This window comes from Phyllobates terribilis, unplaced genomic scaffold, assembly GCF_046119375.1.
Source record: "Phyllobates terribilis strain yellow unplaced genomic scaffold, ASM4611937v1 Scaffold_209__1_contigs__length_3470805, whole genome shotgun sequence".
In the NCBI taxonomy this organism is placed as follows: Eukaryota; Metazoa; Chordata; class Amphibia; order Anura; family Dendrobatidae; genus Phyllobates; species Phyllobates terribilis.
This window is the reverse complement of record NW_027362969.1, coordinates 2,623,660-2,640,868: the sequence shown is the minus strand read 5'-3', so window position 1 is coordinate 2,640,868 and position 17,209 is coordinate 2,623,660.

Here is a 17,209-nt window from a genome sequence, read left to right as displayed (position 1 = left end):
CACTTGGCCATAGCTGACTTCATCCCTTTCAGAAGATCCATCAGTGGGGCTGCTATCAGGGCAAAGTTAGGGACAAATCTTCGATAGTAGCCCACAATGCCTAGAAACGCCCTGACCTGCTTCTTCGAGAGGGGCTGTGGCCAGTTCAAGATCGACTTGACCTTATTTATTTGTGGTTTTATTTCCTCTCTACCAACCACGTACCCTAAGTACTTGGCTTCCTCCATCCCCATGGCACATTTCTTCGGGTTGATAGTAAAGCCCGCCTTCCTTAGGGCATCAAGTATGGCTTGAACTTTGTCCAGATGACTTTCCCAGTCCTGGCTAAATATGACGATAGCATCTAGGTAGGCCGCAGCATACTGTTTGTGGGGTGCTAAGATCCGGTCCATGGCTCTCTGGAAGGTGGCCGGAGCTCCCTTCAACCCAAACGGCATCCTGACGTATTGGCGTTGAGAAGGCTGTCTTCTCCTTAGCCTCTTTGGACAGGGGAATTTGCCAATATCCTTTGGTGAGGTCCAGAGTGGTGATGTACCGAGCGGGTCCTAGCCTTTCCATAAGCTCATCTACCCTAGGCATTGGGTAGGCGTCGAACTTTGAGACCTCCTTCAGCTTCCTATAGTCGTTGCAAAACCGCCATTCCCCATCTGGTTTCGGCACTAAGACTATAGGACTGGACCATCCACTTTTGGACTCTTCAATGACTCCCAGGTTTAGCATCCGCCTTACTTCTTTAGAGATCACCTCTCTGCGGGCTTCGGGGATCTGGTATGGTTTTAGATTGACGCGAACATGAGGCTCTGTGAGAACCTCATGCTCTATGACCTGAGTGAGTCCTGGCAACTCCGAAAACATGTCTTTATTTCGCTGTAACAACTCTTTGCACTGTTGCTTTTGGGCATGTGACAGTGACTCTGCCACCTTGACCTCTTTCACATCGGCCTCAGCCTCAGCCACTAAACAGGGAGTTTCCGCAGGCTCTCTATCTTGCCATGGCTTAATCAAGTTAACATGGTAAATTTGGTAGGGCTTCCTCTTCCCTGGTTGGTGGATCTTAAAGTTGACTTCCCCCACTTTCTCTACCACCTCATAGGGGCCCTGCCGCTTGGCCATGAACTTGCTCTCCACTGTGGGACTAGCACAAGCACTCGATCTCCTGGGTTGAACGATCTCACCCTGGCCGACCTATTATACACCCTGGACTGTGCCTCTTGTGCCTTGAGGAGGTGCTCCCTCACAATGGGCATCACATGGGCAATCCTCTCTTGCATCTGGGCAACGTGCTCCACCACTCTCCTATAGGGAGTGGTCTCAGCTTCCCAGGACTCTTTCTCCACCTCCAGGAGTCCTGAGGGTGTCGTCCATAGAGTGGTTCAAACGGGGAGAAACCTGTGGAAGCTTTGGGAACTTCCCTCATGGCGAACAACATATAGTCCCAGTCTCGGCCATCCTTTTCCACTGCTTTCCTCAACATTGCTTTCAAGGTTTTGTTAAACCTCTCTACCAGTCCGTCCGTCTGGGGAGAGTACACGGAGGTTCTCAGTTGTGCAATCTGCAGTGTCTTGCACAATTCCCTCATGACCTTCGACATAAATGGAGTTCCTTGGTCTGTTAGGATCTCGTTAGGCAACCCGGTTCTTGAAAACATGTGGACTAACTCCCGGGCTATACACCTGGTGGAGGAGTTTCGTAGTGGTACGGCCTCCAGATACCATGTAGCATAATCTAATACCACCAGGATATACTGATGCCCTTGGGCGGACTTGACCAGAGGCCCCACTAGATCCATTGCTATGCGTTCGAATGGAACCTCGATGACTGGTAGTGGCACTAGGGGACTGCGGAAGTGGGCCACTGGGGAGGTTATCTGGCATGTGGGGCAGGAACGACAATAACTCTATATTTCTCTATAGCAACCTGGCCAGTAGAATCTTTGGAGGATCCGTTCTTGAATCTTGTCTGCACCCAGGTGACCACCCAACACATGAGAATGAGCCATGTCTAACACCCTGCGTCTATAGGGCCCTGGCACCAGCAACTGTTCTATTACCTCACCCCTTGGCTTGGTTATTCTGTACAGCAAATCCCCATTCACAGCAAAATGAGGGAACTGAGTGTCAGCCCCCGGTTCCTGAGGCACCCCATTTAACACAGTAACATTTTCAAAGGCCCCTTTCAGAGTTAAATCCATGAGTTGGGCAGTTCCAAAGTTTCCCTCGGACACCTCCAGCTCAGGGATATTGGACTCAGGGGATGCTACTTCATCCTCATTGCCCACCAGCACACACATGGGAAACTCATCTACTATGTTCTGAGGGTAAGTTTCCTTAGGGGCGATCTGGCTGTCGTCCAAGCAACCAGGTGTCCCCGCTTTCCACCACATTTCCCAGAATAATGCAAAGTAACGTCCAATTATTATGGGATGCAATAGGTCCTTAACGACCGCCACTTCATGAGATGTGGTGCCACAGTCTGTGTTTACATCCACCTGGGCCACAGGATAGTTCTTAGCGTCCCCATGGATACACCGGACATCCACCACCTTCCCAGAAACCAGCCGATGAGGGAGTGTGGCCCTTATCAGGGTCACCAAACTTCCTGAGACCAATAGTCCAGAGACTTGTGCCCCGTTAACTGACACTGAGCATGCCTGAGGGCCCTCGCCATGTTGACGAACCGCGCTGCAGGCGGGGTAGGCAAAATAAGAGCAACGCCGGCCCATGTTACAGTCCATTGGTTCAGAGGTTATGGGACACCGGGAGGCAATATGGCCAGGGGTATGACATCTCCAACACACTATATTATGGGGTGGGACCTTGGGCAGCAACTCAGACCCCTCCTGAACTCTAGGATGCCCCCCAGGTGTGGCGCTAGCTCGCTTCTTTTGGGTGTCCGCCACCTTTTGGGAACCCCAGTATTGAGAGGCTACGACCCCTTGTTTTCCCAACGGACTCTCAACCGCCTGGTATCTTTCCACCAACCCCACCAAGTCATCAGCATTATAGGGATCTCCCTGGGCAACCCAGGATTTTACCGACTTCGGGAGAGAGTGTATAAACCTGTCTATAACGACCTCTATCTCATATCATAGGACTATCTATCATCTATCTATTATCTATATGACGCGCCCCCTGGGCCATGGGGCACCCGGGACCGGACTTCAGGGCAATGCTGGGAGTAGTAGTGGCGACCCGGTCCCGTGGCTCAGGGTGGCCAGACCAATATTGTGGCAGTCTCTGTATCAGTATAATGCAATGTCCGACTACGCCACCCGTGGATTGCGGTCAATAAGAACCGCCGCTGCTGAGCAGACCTCTGAGGCTGATGTTGTGAGGGCAGCAGAGTGTAGTATAACTCCCCATGGGAGGAGTATAGCCTCAGGCTAGTGAGTGTGGATGATAGGAGTGATGGTGCACGAGCGCAGCAGGAACGACTCAGAGGCTTTGCAGTGCAGTTCAGGGTCTTTACTGATGGTGATAAGGCAGACCCTCCCGGGAGTACTGGCTAGCATAAGAGGCCTGGTCAGTCTGTGAGCAAACTGGAGTTCCCCTGGCCAGGTGGAGTTGTAGGCCTCCCTGACTATCTGCACTCTTCCTGGCTACCTTGCTGTAAGCGAGTGGAAGTAGCCCACGTCCCTGAGTGTTCCGTGTGGTGCTCACCTGTATGGCTGGTGACTTGGGGCCTTCTGATAGCCCCCGCTCCTCGATTGCAGTGCTGGTCCCTTGCTCGTGACTGAGCCTCCGGGCTTCTATGGCCAGAGGACTTGAAATCCCCTGCCGGCGGGTTTCTGCTGCTGGGTATATATAAGTCCCCGCAACCTCGGACTCCTGTGTCCGGTTCTCAGAGTCTTCTGCCAGGACGAACTCCGCTTAGCTCAAGTCCCTGGTCTTCAGCTCCTGCTCCTACAGAGCTCCTCGCTGTTACTTTCCCTGTGTCTGGAACTAACTCCAGGCTCTGACTTCACTAACCCCGCCCCAGATCCAGTTTATATAGGGCAGGTTCCTCCCCTATCTGGTCTGGGACAGGAGGTGTTGCATGTTTAAGGGCTCCGAACCAGGAAACCTCCCACTTGCTCTCAGACATAATATTTCTATTACAGTGGTAACCAGACCCTGGGGTGCCACATATCCATCTATCTATCTCATATCTATCTATCTATCAATCTCATATCTATCTATCTTCTCCACTTTTTATCTGGTCTCAGGTATGACTTTCATATTACCCACGACTGTTACTTGCCACAGGTGAGTTTTAACGAGCATCACATGCTTGAAGCAAAGTTGTTTTTCCACAATTTTGGAAAAGTGCCAACAATTTTGTCCGGCCCAGTTTTGGAGTTTTGTGTGAAATTATGTCCAATTTGCCTTTTTTTCCCATTTTTTTGTGCTGTTTCAATACACACAAAGGAAATAAATATTATAACAAATGTATAACAAAACATGTGTAATTGTAATAATTTTCTGGGAGAAATACTTCACTTTCTGGAACAATCTCAAGGTTGCTAAACACTTCCGGCCATGACTGTGTGTATATATGGGCCCTCAATAAACCATCCCTCTCAACGAAAAGGCCACAGCAAGGGTCAGGAATCGGTGGCCTTCCCTCTCCGAATCTTAGGGAGAGACGGTTGTGCTTCCAGCATCCACCTAGGCTGCCACCCCAGTGGAACTAATAGCAGGGTAGCCAACTGTCCAGAAATTCTTGGACAGTCCATAAAAATAGGGCACTTTTTTCCCTGTCCGTAAAAAAAAATGTGATGCGTCCATAATCTTTCTGAAGCTGGAGAGACTTGTTCAGATGGAGGGAGATGTAGGGGCATCATATTGTGTATAGGGAGATGTAGGGGCATCATATTGTGTATAGGTATCATATTGTGTATCTGCATGTGTGGGGACATCATACGGTGTATATGGAGCTGTGAGCACATCATACTGTATTTAGGGAACAATGAGGGAATCATACTGTATACAAGGAGCTGTGGAAACATAATGCTGTGTAAAGGGTCTGTGGGGTCATCATCTAATATACAGTACAGACCAAAAGTTTGGACACACCTTCTCATTTAAAGATTTTTCTGTATTTTCATGACTATGAAAATTGTACATTCACACTGAAGGCATCAAAACTATGAATTAACACATGTGGAATTATATACTTAACAAAAAAAGTGTGAAACAACTGAAAATATGTCTTATATTCTAGGTTCTTCAAAGTAGCCACCTTTTGCTTTGATGACTGCTTTGCACACTCTTGGCATTCTCTTGATGAGCTTCAAGAGGTAGTCACCGGAAATGGTTTTCACTTCACAGGTGTGCCCTGTCAGGTTTAATAAGTGGGAGTTCTTGCCTTATAAATGGGGTTCGGATCATCAGCTGTGTTGTGCAGAAGTCTGGTGGATACACAGCTGATAGTCCTACTAAATAGACTGTTAGAATTTGTATTATGGCAAGAAAAAAGCAGCTAAGTAAAGAAAAATGAGTGGCCATCATTACTTTAAGAAATGAAGGTCAGTCAATGCAAAAAATTGGTAAAACTTTGAAAGTGTCCCCAAGTGCAGATGCAAAAACCATCAAGCGCTGCAAGAAACTGGCTCACATGAGGACTGCCCCAGGAAAGGAAGACCAAGAGTCACCTCTGCTTCTGAGGATAAGTTTATCCGAGTCACCAGCCTCAGAAATCGCAGGTTAACAGCAGCTCAGATTAGAGACCAGGTCAATGCCACACAGAGTTCTAGCAGCAGACACATCTCTTCAACAACTGTTAAGAGGAGACTTTGTGCAGCAGGCCTTCATGGTAAAATAGCTGCTAGGAAACCACTGCTAAGGACAGGCAACAAGCAGAAGAGACTTATTTGGGCTAAAGAACACAAGGAATGGACATTAGACCAGTGGAAATCTGTGCTTTGGTCTGATGAGTCTAAATTTGAGATCTTTGGTTCCAACCACCGTGTCTTTGTGCGATGCAGAAAAAGTGAACGGATGGACTCTACATGTCTGGTTCCCACCGAGAAGCATGGAGGAGGAGGTGTGATGGTGTGGGGGTGCTTTGCTGGTGACACTGTTGGGGATTTATTCAAAATTGAAGGCATACTGAACCAGCATGGCTACAACAGCATCTTGCAGCGGCATGCTATTCCATCCGGTTTGCATTTAGTTGGACCATCATTTATTTTTCAACAGGACAATGACCCCAAACACACCTCCAGGCTGTGTAAGGGCTATTTGACCAAGAAGGAGAATGATGGGGTGCTACGCCAGATGACCTGGCCTCCACAGTCACCAGACCTGAACCCAATCGAGATGATTTGGGGTGAGCTGGACCGCAGAGTGAAGGCAAAAGGGCCAACAAGTGCTAAGCATCTCTGGGAACTCCTTCAAGATTGTTGGAAGACCATTTCCATTGACTACCTCTTGAAGCTCATCAAGAGAATGCCAAGAGTGTGCAAAGCAGTCATCAAAGCAAAAGGTGGCTACTTTGAAGAACCTAGAATATAAGACATATTTTCAGTTGTTTCACACTTTTTTGTTAAGTATATAATTCCACATGTGTTAATTCATAGTTTTGATGCCTTCAGTGTGAATGTACAATTTTCATAGTCATGAAAATACAGAAAAATCTTGAAATGAGAAGGTGTGTCCAAACTTTTGGTCTGTACTGTATATAATCGTCTTATCCCGTCTGTCTGTCTGTCCTTCTGTCCAGGAAATCCTGCGTCGCTGATTGGTCCAGCCGCGGCCAATCAGCGACGCGGGATTTCAGAAAAAGATGGCGGCCGTTAGCAGCTCATCTGCCGCACGGAGGTCAGCGGCGATGCAGCCGGGAGATGACCGGCGCTAGCCGCTCATCTCCCGGCTGCTCGCAGCAGAAGTACCGCGACCGGCGGCGCCGCTGACCTCCATGCGGCTACCGTCGGGAGATCAATGGCTAGGGCCGCTGATCTCCCGACGGCAAGTGTGAAGCGAGGACCGGGGAGCGGCGCCGCCAGTCGGGATACTTCGGCTGTGAGCAGCCGGCCATCTCCCGGTTCCTTGCAGCGGAAGTACCCGCACAGGTAGCGTCGCTGCCCGGTCCTCAGTAATACGATTCGCTGATTGGTCGGAATCAGCGATATTGGCGCCGCGACCAATCAGCGATACTGGCGCCAAATTTAAACACCGCTCTGCTGATTGGTCGTGGCCGGCGGCCGCGACCAATCAGCGATTTTGGCGCCACATTTAAACACCACTCTGTTGATTGCGCCTGGTCGGCCGCATACAGATTCTAGAATACCCGATGCGTTAGAATCGGGCCACCATCTAGTACTGTATATAAAGAGCTGTGGGAGCCATCACACTATATATAGAGACCTGTGAAAAGCTTATGTGTTGATCCAGAGGAAGTCAAAAAAAACCATGAGGCAGATGCTGCTTGCCCAAAATTAGGGGAAAAATTCCTTCCCGACTCCACATATGGCAATCAGACTAGTTGCTTGGATCAACGTCCCATAACAAAATCTAGTATGAATAACCTGTAATGTTATTCAAGAAAGTCACACAGTACCTCCTTGAACTTTTTTTTAGAGAATTAAGTATTACAAGGTCATGTGGTAGAGAGTTCCATACCTCACACAATAAAACATTGCCATCTAACTTCCTTTAGACAAAGCGAATTAGGAGCTTGATGCTAGAGTAGTTGAATTAAAACTGAAAAAAATTATTAACACAGCAAAAAAGAGGAACAGTATTTATTCTCCAGCCCAGGTCTCAAAACTAATGCACTAATCAGGATGAAGCAAACCATATAATAAAGGCAGGGGCAGCACAGGTGCAAAATACTGATGAGACAACCAACTCATAACCTACCAATTCTTGGAGGGGGTCATTGCTTAGTATTAAAACTGCACACAAAAAATGGCTTGTATAGGTCACTGGTCACACACAGATTGTTAGGGGAATGGTTGCAAACAACTTTATTAAATAATGGAAAGCAAACGAACCCGGGGTCCGTGATGCAGCCTGGAGGACTGCGGACGAACACCTTCCGGGTAAGAAGGTAAAACAACCAACTGAAATAACAATCCCCCCCGTGTTACTGCACACCGGAACGGTAATAGGGATTCGCACTATCTCCGTTAACTGCACGAGAGATGTGCGACAAATAATGGAGCCATAGCCCTGTTAACTGCACAGAGGCTACGCAGCAGGCGCTCGGATGCGTGTGTGATTCATGCAGGCGTATACATGCTCCCAGCCGGCGTGCTACCGGACTGAGGAGTATCTCTCCACGTGGCTAACAGGCGGTGCTGGGAATACGGAGTCCGCAGTCTGCTCGGGGTGTATAGCGACCCCCTTGTTGGAGCCAGAGTGTCAGACGAAGCTACCTGCCTCCCTCCATCTAAGGCTGTCTATCCCCTGCTAAACCTGCCTGTCAGAAGCTATAACAGCAAAAGCACACGTGGAGCCAAAACGACCAAGCGTCCACACAATAACACCAACTCAGCTCAATGATCAGAGTGCGCCGCCATGTTTGTGGGCGTGCTATTTAAATATTAAGCCCTGCCCATCGTCACATTATTGGTGACGTCACCCGGGACCAATCAGGCGGTGCCAGGTCACCGGATCAGCTGACTCCCAAACCACCAATCACGGTCCGCCATGTCACGGGCATGCTCAGTGCAGTGTATCCTGGACTTAGGCTGTAACAGCCCTGTTTCCCTCCGCAACCTATCCTTCATGTTGCTAGGAACAAAGACCCGAGAGACAGCTTGTACATCTCGTGCACCAGCTAGGCGTTGGGACCGATGACGATGCTGAGAAGCATCTGGACCGGAATGGGAGACCACAGAATCCACTGATGATTCTGAACCCATTTCAGATCCAGAAAACACCTGACGCCTAACACAGATAGTGCTCAATATAGGGCTTACAGCCTATTAGTGACCCTCATACTGTTAGATTAGGCAGGCTGCAAAGCACTATCTAAGTGCACCCCATGAGGACAGACCCCCTAGTTTACAAATCCAGCATTGATGGGCTTGTCTGAACCCTGAATAAAAATAACGTGCAAAATCTATATATGAGGTACTGGTAGATATTTTGGCGCTGGTCACGCACAGTGTCTGGTTTACAGCCTATTAGTGACGCCCATACTATTAGATTAGGCAGGCTATGCTCCCCTCATACACCTTACCACGGTGTGTAGTGTGACATGGAGCTAAACCCCCTGTCTTCTTAAGAATAAGGCTGCGAAAACCCTTCTCTTTATTGATAGTAGAGAAACCTCCATACAGTAGATGCGGAAAACATACGATGAACCCCAGTATTGTACCACATAGATAGGGCTCTTACCGGCTAAGCTTGGAGCAGGCTGTGTGCACAGAGCCCAAGATACAAAACTGTAGGGATGTGGACTGTCTTACCCTGTTCCTGCCCCTGAAGACAACAAACGCGTCATGTGAATACTGTCTTGCGGTTTTATATCTAAAAGTGATATGTGTCTTATGTAATGTATAATGGTGATGTAACAGCATGTGAAGTGTTAATGCATAATGTGAGTATAGCATAAGATAAGCTTAGGATACCATAAGACATAAGTATAACATAAACCCTAAAATACAAATTTTATTAAATCTCTTTAAAATCGGGACATGCGGCATAAAGATGATCCGCATCAGTATTGCACTTTATCAAGATAAGTTCCTTTTATTGTTTAGTCTTGTGATCATTTATGTCATTGATACCTCTATGGGTGATTAATTCCAGGGCTGGCTAGGGTTATCCAGGGATAGCCGCCGTGGAGCGGGGCGCCACAGTGTCAACATTAACTAGGGTGTCACCCTCCACTATAAGGCAGGTAATCAGCATCTAGGGTGTTGAACAGGGCTGATTGTAGCCTTTGTTTGGATGCCCGAATGTATCCTTTGGCTTGGAGGTCCAAAGATATTAGGAACGTTCTTGGGTGTTTTTATAAATTTGCACATTGTCACTTTATTCACTGTTGTCACTTTAATCATTTAGTACACACTGAGGATTGATTGTTTGATGTGATATCTGTACCAGTTTCTGGTAGACTGTCAGATCTTTGGTCTATGTAAATACGAATAAGGGACTTTTAGGGTCTAGGGGCAGCTGCCGTTCAGCAAGGGTGCCATTGTCATCTATATGTAGGATGCCCATCTCCGTTGACATGCAGGTTCAGGCTAGGGTATCTATAGGGTGAGTTTTATTGAAGTACAGTGGGTACGGAAAGCATTCAGACCCCTTTAAATTTTTCACTCTTTGTTTCATTGCAGCCATTTGGTAAATTCTAAAAAGTTCATTTTTTTTCTCATTAAAGTACACTCTGCACCCCATGTTGACTGAAAAAAACAGAAATGTAGAAATTTTTGCAAATTTATTAAAAAAGGAAAACTGAAATATCACATGGTCATAAGTATTCAGACCCTTTGCTCATATTTAAGTCACATGCTGTCCATTTCCTTGTGATCCTCCTTGAGATGGTTCTACTCTTTCATTGGAGTCCAGCTGTGTTTAATTAAACTGATAGGACTTGATTTGGAAAGGCACACACCTGTCTATATAAGACCTCACAGCTCACAGTGCATGTCAGACCAAATGACCAGTATTGAGTAGAAGCCCCCTTTTGAGCTAGTGCATCCATGAGTCTTCTTGGGAATGATGCAACAAGTTTTTCACACCTGGATTTGGGGTTCCTCTGCCATTCTTCCTTGCAGATCCTCTCCAGTTCTGTCAGGTTGGATGGTGAACGTTGGTGGACAGCCATTTTCAGGTCTCTCCAGAGATGTTCAATTGGGTTTAGGTCAGGGCTCTGGCTGGGCCAGTCTAGAATGGTCACAGAGTTGTTCTGAAGCCACTCCTTTGTTATTTTAACTGTGTGCTTAGGGTCATTGTCTTGTTGGAAGGTGAACCTTCGGCCAAGTCTGAGGTCCAGAGCACTCTGGAAGAGGTTTTCATCCAGGATATCTGTGTACTTGGCCGCATTCATGTTTCTTTCAATTCCAACCAGTCGTCCTGTCCCTGCAGCTGAAAAACACCCCCATGATGCTGCCACCACCATGTTTCACTGTTGGGATTGTATTGGGCAGGTGATGAGCAGTGCCTGGTTTTTTCCACACATACCCCTTAGAATTATCACCAAAAAGTTCTATCTTAGTCTCATCAGACCAAAGAATCTTATTTCTCATAGACTGGGAGTCCTTCATGTGTTTTTAAGCAAACTCTGTGCAGGCTTTCATATGTCTTGCACTGAGGAGAGGCTTCCGTTGGGCCACTCTGCCATAAAGGCTCGACTTGTGGAGGGCTGCAGCGATAGTTGACTTTATGCAACTTTCTCCCATCTCCCTACTGCATCTTTGGAGCTGAGCCACAGTGATCTTGTAGTTCATCTTTACCTCTCTCACCAAGGCTCTTCTCCCACGATTGCTCAGTTTAGCTGGACGGCCAGGTCTAGGAAGACTTCTGGTGGTCCCAAACTTCTTCCACTTAAGGATTATGGAGGCCACTGTGTTCTTAGGACCCTTGACTAATGCAGAAATTCTTTTGTAAACTTGGCCAGATCTGTGCCTTGCCACAATTCTGTCTCTAAGCTCCTTGGGCAGTGTCAGGATGCCAGGTTTAATTTTACTTTGCCAGTAGTTTTTCCCTTAGCCAAGATGGCTTCCATTGCCTCACTGGGGTCATGTGTTTCCTGCCTGTGGACCTACTTAAACTGCATGTGTTGCAATCATGCCTTGCCTGAGTATTGTGTGCTTTTAGCTTTCTACTCACCTGTGCTAGCCCTCTGAATAGAGTCTTGCTGACCTTGTGTTTACTCCTAGTCATCCGCTGAAAGGATTGCTGCCTGAATCCTCTGCTAAGGGGACTTCTGCTGAAAGGAACCACTGGCTGTTGTTCACTCACGCTGGGATCTCTGAACTTTTGTCTTCCTGAAGAAAACTTCTCCTGGATCTCTACACCTCTGGTATAGTCACCATCTTGCTCTGTGTTTAAATACCCGGCTCCAGCTCTGCTTAAGACATCGCTGTTTCCTCCGCTGCACCTCCTGCATTCTTCAATATCCAGATCCATATTCCAGTTTGTCTTCTCTTCTGCACTAAGTGAGTCCACAATCAACTGAGGAATACCTACGTCTGCTTACTATCCTTATTTCTGTTTGCATATTACTGTACCTAAGTAAACTTGGACTATCGTTAACGTTTACATACCCTAATAGTAATGAAGGCCGTGCCTTACAGATTAGGTTCTAAGAAGTATTGTTTGGAATGAACTTACCTTCATAAACTGTTTGCTGTGATCTTTTGCACTTGAGTTTAAAATAGACTTTCACACTACTCTTGTCTCAGTCTCTGCTTTTGGCCCACGCCATTGGACTTCAGGGTATCTACTAACATCGTAACAGGCAGTTCCTTTGAGCTCATGATTCTCATTTGGTCTGACATGCACTGTGAGCTGTGAGGTCTTATATAGACAGGTGTGTGTGTGGCACCCCAGGGGTCTGGTTTCCACAGTAACAGCAATGTTATGTCTGAGAGCAGGTGGGAGGTCTCTTGGTCAGGAATCCTATGCATGCCACACCTCCTGCCCAGTCCTGGGAGGGGAAGGACTTCCCCTATTTAAACCTGGGGCTGAGGCAGGGTTAGGGAGTTGAGAGGGAGAGTTCAGCCAGGAGGGCTGACAGGGAGCTGTGGCTCCGGCTGGGCCCAGCTCCTGGGCCATGCCAGGAGTAGAGACAGAGAAAAGAAGCAAATATAGGAACAGAACATCAGGAGCTCTGTGGAGCAGTGTTACAAGGAGTCAGGGGCTGGCAGCTGCAGAGCTCGCCCTGACTGAGAAGATTTCTTACCGGACCCGGAGTCCGAGGCTGTGGGGACTAACTCCTACCCAGCAGCAGAATCCGTCAGGCAGGGGATTTCAGGTCCTCTGGCCAAGAAACCCGAAGGCACGGTCACACGCATGGGACCAGCACCGCCATCGTGGAGCGGAAGCCATTAGAAGGCCCCGAGTCACCGGCCATACGGGTGAGCACCACACGGTACACTCAGGGACGTGGGCTACTTTTACCCGCCTCTAGCAAGGTAGCCAGAAGAGTACAGTTAGTTGGGAAGGCCTACAACTCCGCCTGGCCAGGGGAGATCCCATCTGCTCAAGGACTGGCCAGGCCCCGATCGCTAGCAAGTACTCCGGGAGGGTCTATCTTTGTCACCAGTAAAGACCCTGAACTACACCGCATCGTCTCTGAGTGGTTCCTGCTACCCCCATCATCCACGTCGGCTGCCCTGAGGCCATACCCCTCCCGTTGGGGGTTATACCATCCACGCTGCACCATCCTTCCACCGGCCTCAGCGGTCTGCCCTGCAGCGGCAGCTCCATAGCTGCATTCAACGGGTGGCGTAGTCATCCACCATCTACTGCTAATAGACTGCCACTTAGTCTGACTCCCTGGGCACGGACCGGGTCACTGCCACGAGACTACTACCCCCATCTGATCCGGCTCCGGGTAGGCTCCCGCGTGCGCAACGCTGCGCGACTCAGGCCCAGGGGCGCGTCTACTTTTGGCGTAGTCGGCAGGATTTCGTGCCCGCAACCACCGGGTACTGCGTGCCTGAAAAAGACTGTTCAAACTTACCTGTGGTGAAGATTCCCGCCATCCGGCGCCATCTTCCGCTTTCTTCCCGCCATCGGTGGAGTTTTCCCGCCATCCGGCGCCATCTTCGGCCTTCTTCCCGCCATCCGTGGAGTTTTCCCACCGTTGGACGCCATCTTGAGGACGCCGCGCGGGAAGAAGAGGGGCGTGGACTCCGAAAGCGCGCGAGAACTGAAGCCCCGCCTCACGTCCGGACGTTGCGTAAGGTCCTGGAAGGAGCCCAGCAGACGCCGACGTCACAGGAGCGCGACGGAAGGTCCTCAACCCTGACGATCCACTGCGGAGCCGCGGCCTATGGAAGAGGATCATCGCAAGGTAGGCCACGGTCCACTAGAGGGGAGAAGCATGTTGGATACGGAGGAGAGCTTCACCGCTGCAACCCCCGCCAGCGCCACCGCTGTTGCGGTCATGTCTTTCACCATGCCCTATATCCCGGGGGCAGCCTGGCTACCCCAGTACTCAGGGGAGTCACATACCCTGCAGGACTTTAGAGAAAAGCTGGATAGCCTCTTCCAGGTGTACCCCCTCACAGAAGAGCAAAAAGTGAGCATCCTGGTGGCCCAATTAACCGGGGCAGCCCAAAGGGAGGTAAAGTCCTTGCCACCTGGGAGGAGGACTGTCGCAGAGATACTAGCCCGGCTAACCGAGGAGGAGCTGCAGTGCTACCAATACGAGGAAAGCCAAGAGGACCCGGATGGGTCTGAGGACTACCCTCAGGAGGGAGCACAAAGAGGACACCGCTACTGAAGGGAAGTAGCATAAACAAAGAACTGTATATAGTTACCCGTCAGGGTATGAGAACTGTTGCTAATTAAAATATGGTCCCCGTTGGGATTAGTGAATTGTTCCCCGTGTGTCCCTGTCCCTTACCAGGCTGAGGACTGTGAGCAGCCATCCCCTATCCCTTACCAGGCTGAGGACTGTGAGCAGCCAATCCTTATCCCCACTGGCCGAGGACTGAGAGCGGCCATATCCTGTAAATAATTATGTGTTTCTAGTAATTTATAGGAGTCCTTGGTGGATTTACCGGGAATCCTTTGTACATAGTTGGAGTGTAACCCAGGACGGACTAAAAGACTGTTAAGGACTCGGGGCAGGACAGACCCCTACCTGGTTACGTCTCCCTGTTTTGGTGAAATGGACACCTTGCTTTTCTTCAAAAACTGCACCCGGTTGCGGACACGCCGTGACCATCTTTATGTGGTTTTCTTATTGTATTATTATTGTTTATACCTTGTTATGTTTTTCTAAAAATATGTTTAGTCCCGGAGTACTAAATTTCACTAGGGGGGAATGTGGCACCCCAGGGGTCTGGTTTCCACAGTAACAGCAATGTTATGTCTGAGAGCAGGTGGGAGGTCTCTTGGTCAGGAATCCTATGCATGCCACACCTCCTGCCCAGTCCTGGGAGGGGAAGGACTTCCCCTATTTAAACCTGGGGCTGAGGCAGGGTTAGGGAGTTGAGAGGGAGAGTTCAGCCAGGAGGGCTGACAGGGAGCTGTGGCTCCGGCTGGGCCCAGCTCCTGGGCCATGCCAGGAGTAGAGACAGAGAAAAGAAGCAAATATAGGAACAGAACATCAGGAGCTCTGTGGAACAGTGTTACAATGATTCAGGGGCTGGCAGCTGCAGAGCTCGCCCTGACTGAGAAGATTTCTTACCGGACCCGGAGTCCGAGGCTGTGGGGACTAACTCCTACCCAGCAGCAGAATCCGTCAGGCAGGGGATTTCAGGTCCTCTGGCCAAGAAACCCGAAGGCACGGTCACACGCATGGGACCAGCACCGCCATCGTGGAGCGGAAGCCATTAGAAGGCCCCGAGTCACCGGCCATACGGGTGAGCACCACACGGTACACTCAGGGACGTGGGCTACTTTTACCCGCCTCTAGCAAGGTAGCCAGAAGAGTACAGTTAGTTGGGAAGGCCTACAACTCCGCCTGGCCAGGGGAGATCCCATCTGCTCAAGGACTGACCAGGCCCCGATCGCTAGCAAGTACTCCGGGAGGGTCTATCTTTGTCACCAGTAAAGACCCTGAACTACACCGCATCGTCTCTGAGTGGTTCCTGCTACCCCCATCATCCACGTCGGCTGCCCTGAGGCCATACCCCTCCCGTTGGGGGTTATACCATCCACGCTGCACCATCCTTCCACCGGCCTCAGCGGTCTGCCCTGCAGCGGCAGCTCCATAGCTGCATTCAACGGGTGGCGTAGTCATCCACCATCTACTGCTAATAGACTGCCACTTAGTCTGACTCCCTGGGCACGGACCGGGTCACCGCCACGAGACTACTACCCCCATCTGATCCGGCTCCGGGTAGGCTCCCGCGTGCGCAACGCTGCGCGACTCAGGCCCAGGGGCGCGTCATGTGCCTTTCCAAATCAAGTCCTATCAGTTTAATTAAACACAGCTGGACTCCAATGAAAGAGTAGAACCATCTCAAGGAGGATCACAAGAAATGGACAGCATGTGACTTAAATATGAGCAAAGCGTCTGAATACTTATGACCATGTGATATTTCAGTTTTCCTTTTTTAATAAATTTGCAAAAATTTCTACATTTCTGTTTTTTTTTCAGTCAAGATGGGGTGCACAGTGTACTTTAATGAGAAAAAAAAAAGAACTTTTTAGAATTTACCAAATGGCTGCAATGAAACAAAGAGTGAAAGATGTAAAGGGGTCTGAATGCTTTCCGTACCCACTGTATATAGTACTCAATGTTCCAGGCAGTGGGAGGCATTACTGGGATCCAGAGCAGTCGCTCCAGTCACGTCCAGAGCCTAAGGTCTGGCATAGGAGCTGCCGGACACTTTGTGTGCTCTGAAGTACAAAGGAAGATGGACAGGGACCTGCATAGATGGAAGTTGAAGGCCAGTCCCGGGTGCACTGCAGAGGTGGACGAGAAATACAGGATGAGCTAGCAACAGGGCTGAAGAGGAGTTATGCTAAGAAGGAGGATAATGTGAATTGCTGTGCCTTATCCCATCTGTACCCACCTGATGAACTTGAACTGTCAAGTATATGTTTGACTGTTACAAAGAACTTTGTGTCCCCTAAATTGTGTGCGGCGGCTTCTGAGGACAGAAGCCTGAAGGCAGTGGAGGCCTGCGGCCTACAAGAGAGTGTGCTGCACCCCACACCCTAGAGCACACTGGGACTGGGACACCCATTGTCTGTAAAGTGCCAGAGCGAAATCAGACCGACGTTCAGTCACGACTACCGCTCTGTGCCACTTTACAAGATGAGTGATAAGGGAACTTCTCCATCAGAAGAGACGAGGAAATAATGGTCGCTGCCCAAACTGTGACAAGAACAGGACCACAATGCAACAAGAACTGTCTCACAATGCTCTTGGAACTTTCCCATAATGCATTGCAAATTGAAACTAGAGCAAATACATTAAATCACTAGCAGACAGTGCCGTTATCAAACAATAAAAAAGAGACAGGATTCAAATGCAAGCAACATAATGTCAGAACTGATATACACATAAAGTGACTAGATTCCCTGGATAGCTAAATTCGCTGCTGAGGCAAGAACACGGGCTGCCCAGCACTATTTAAGTGCACCCC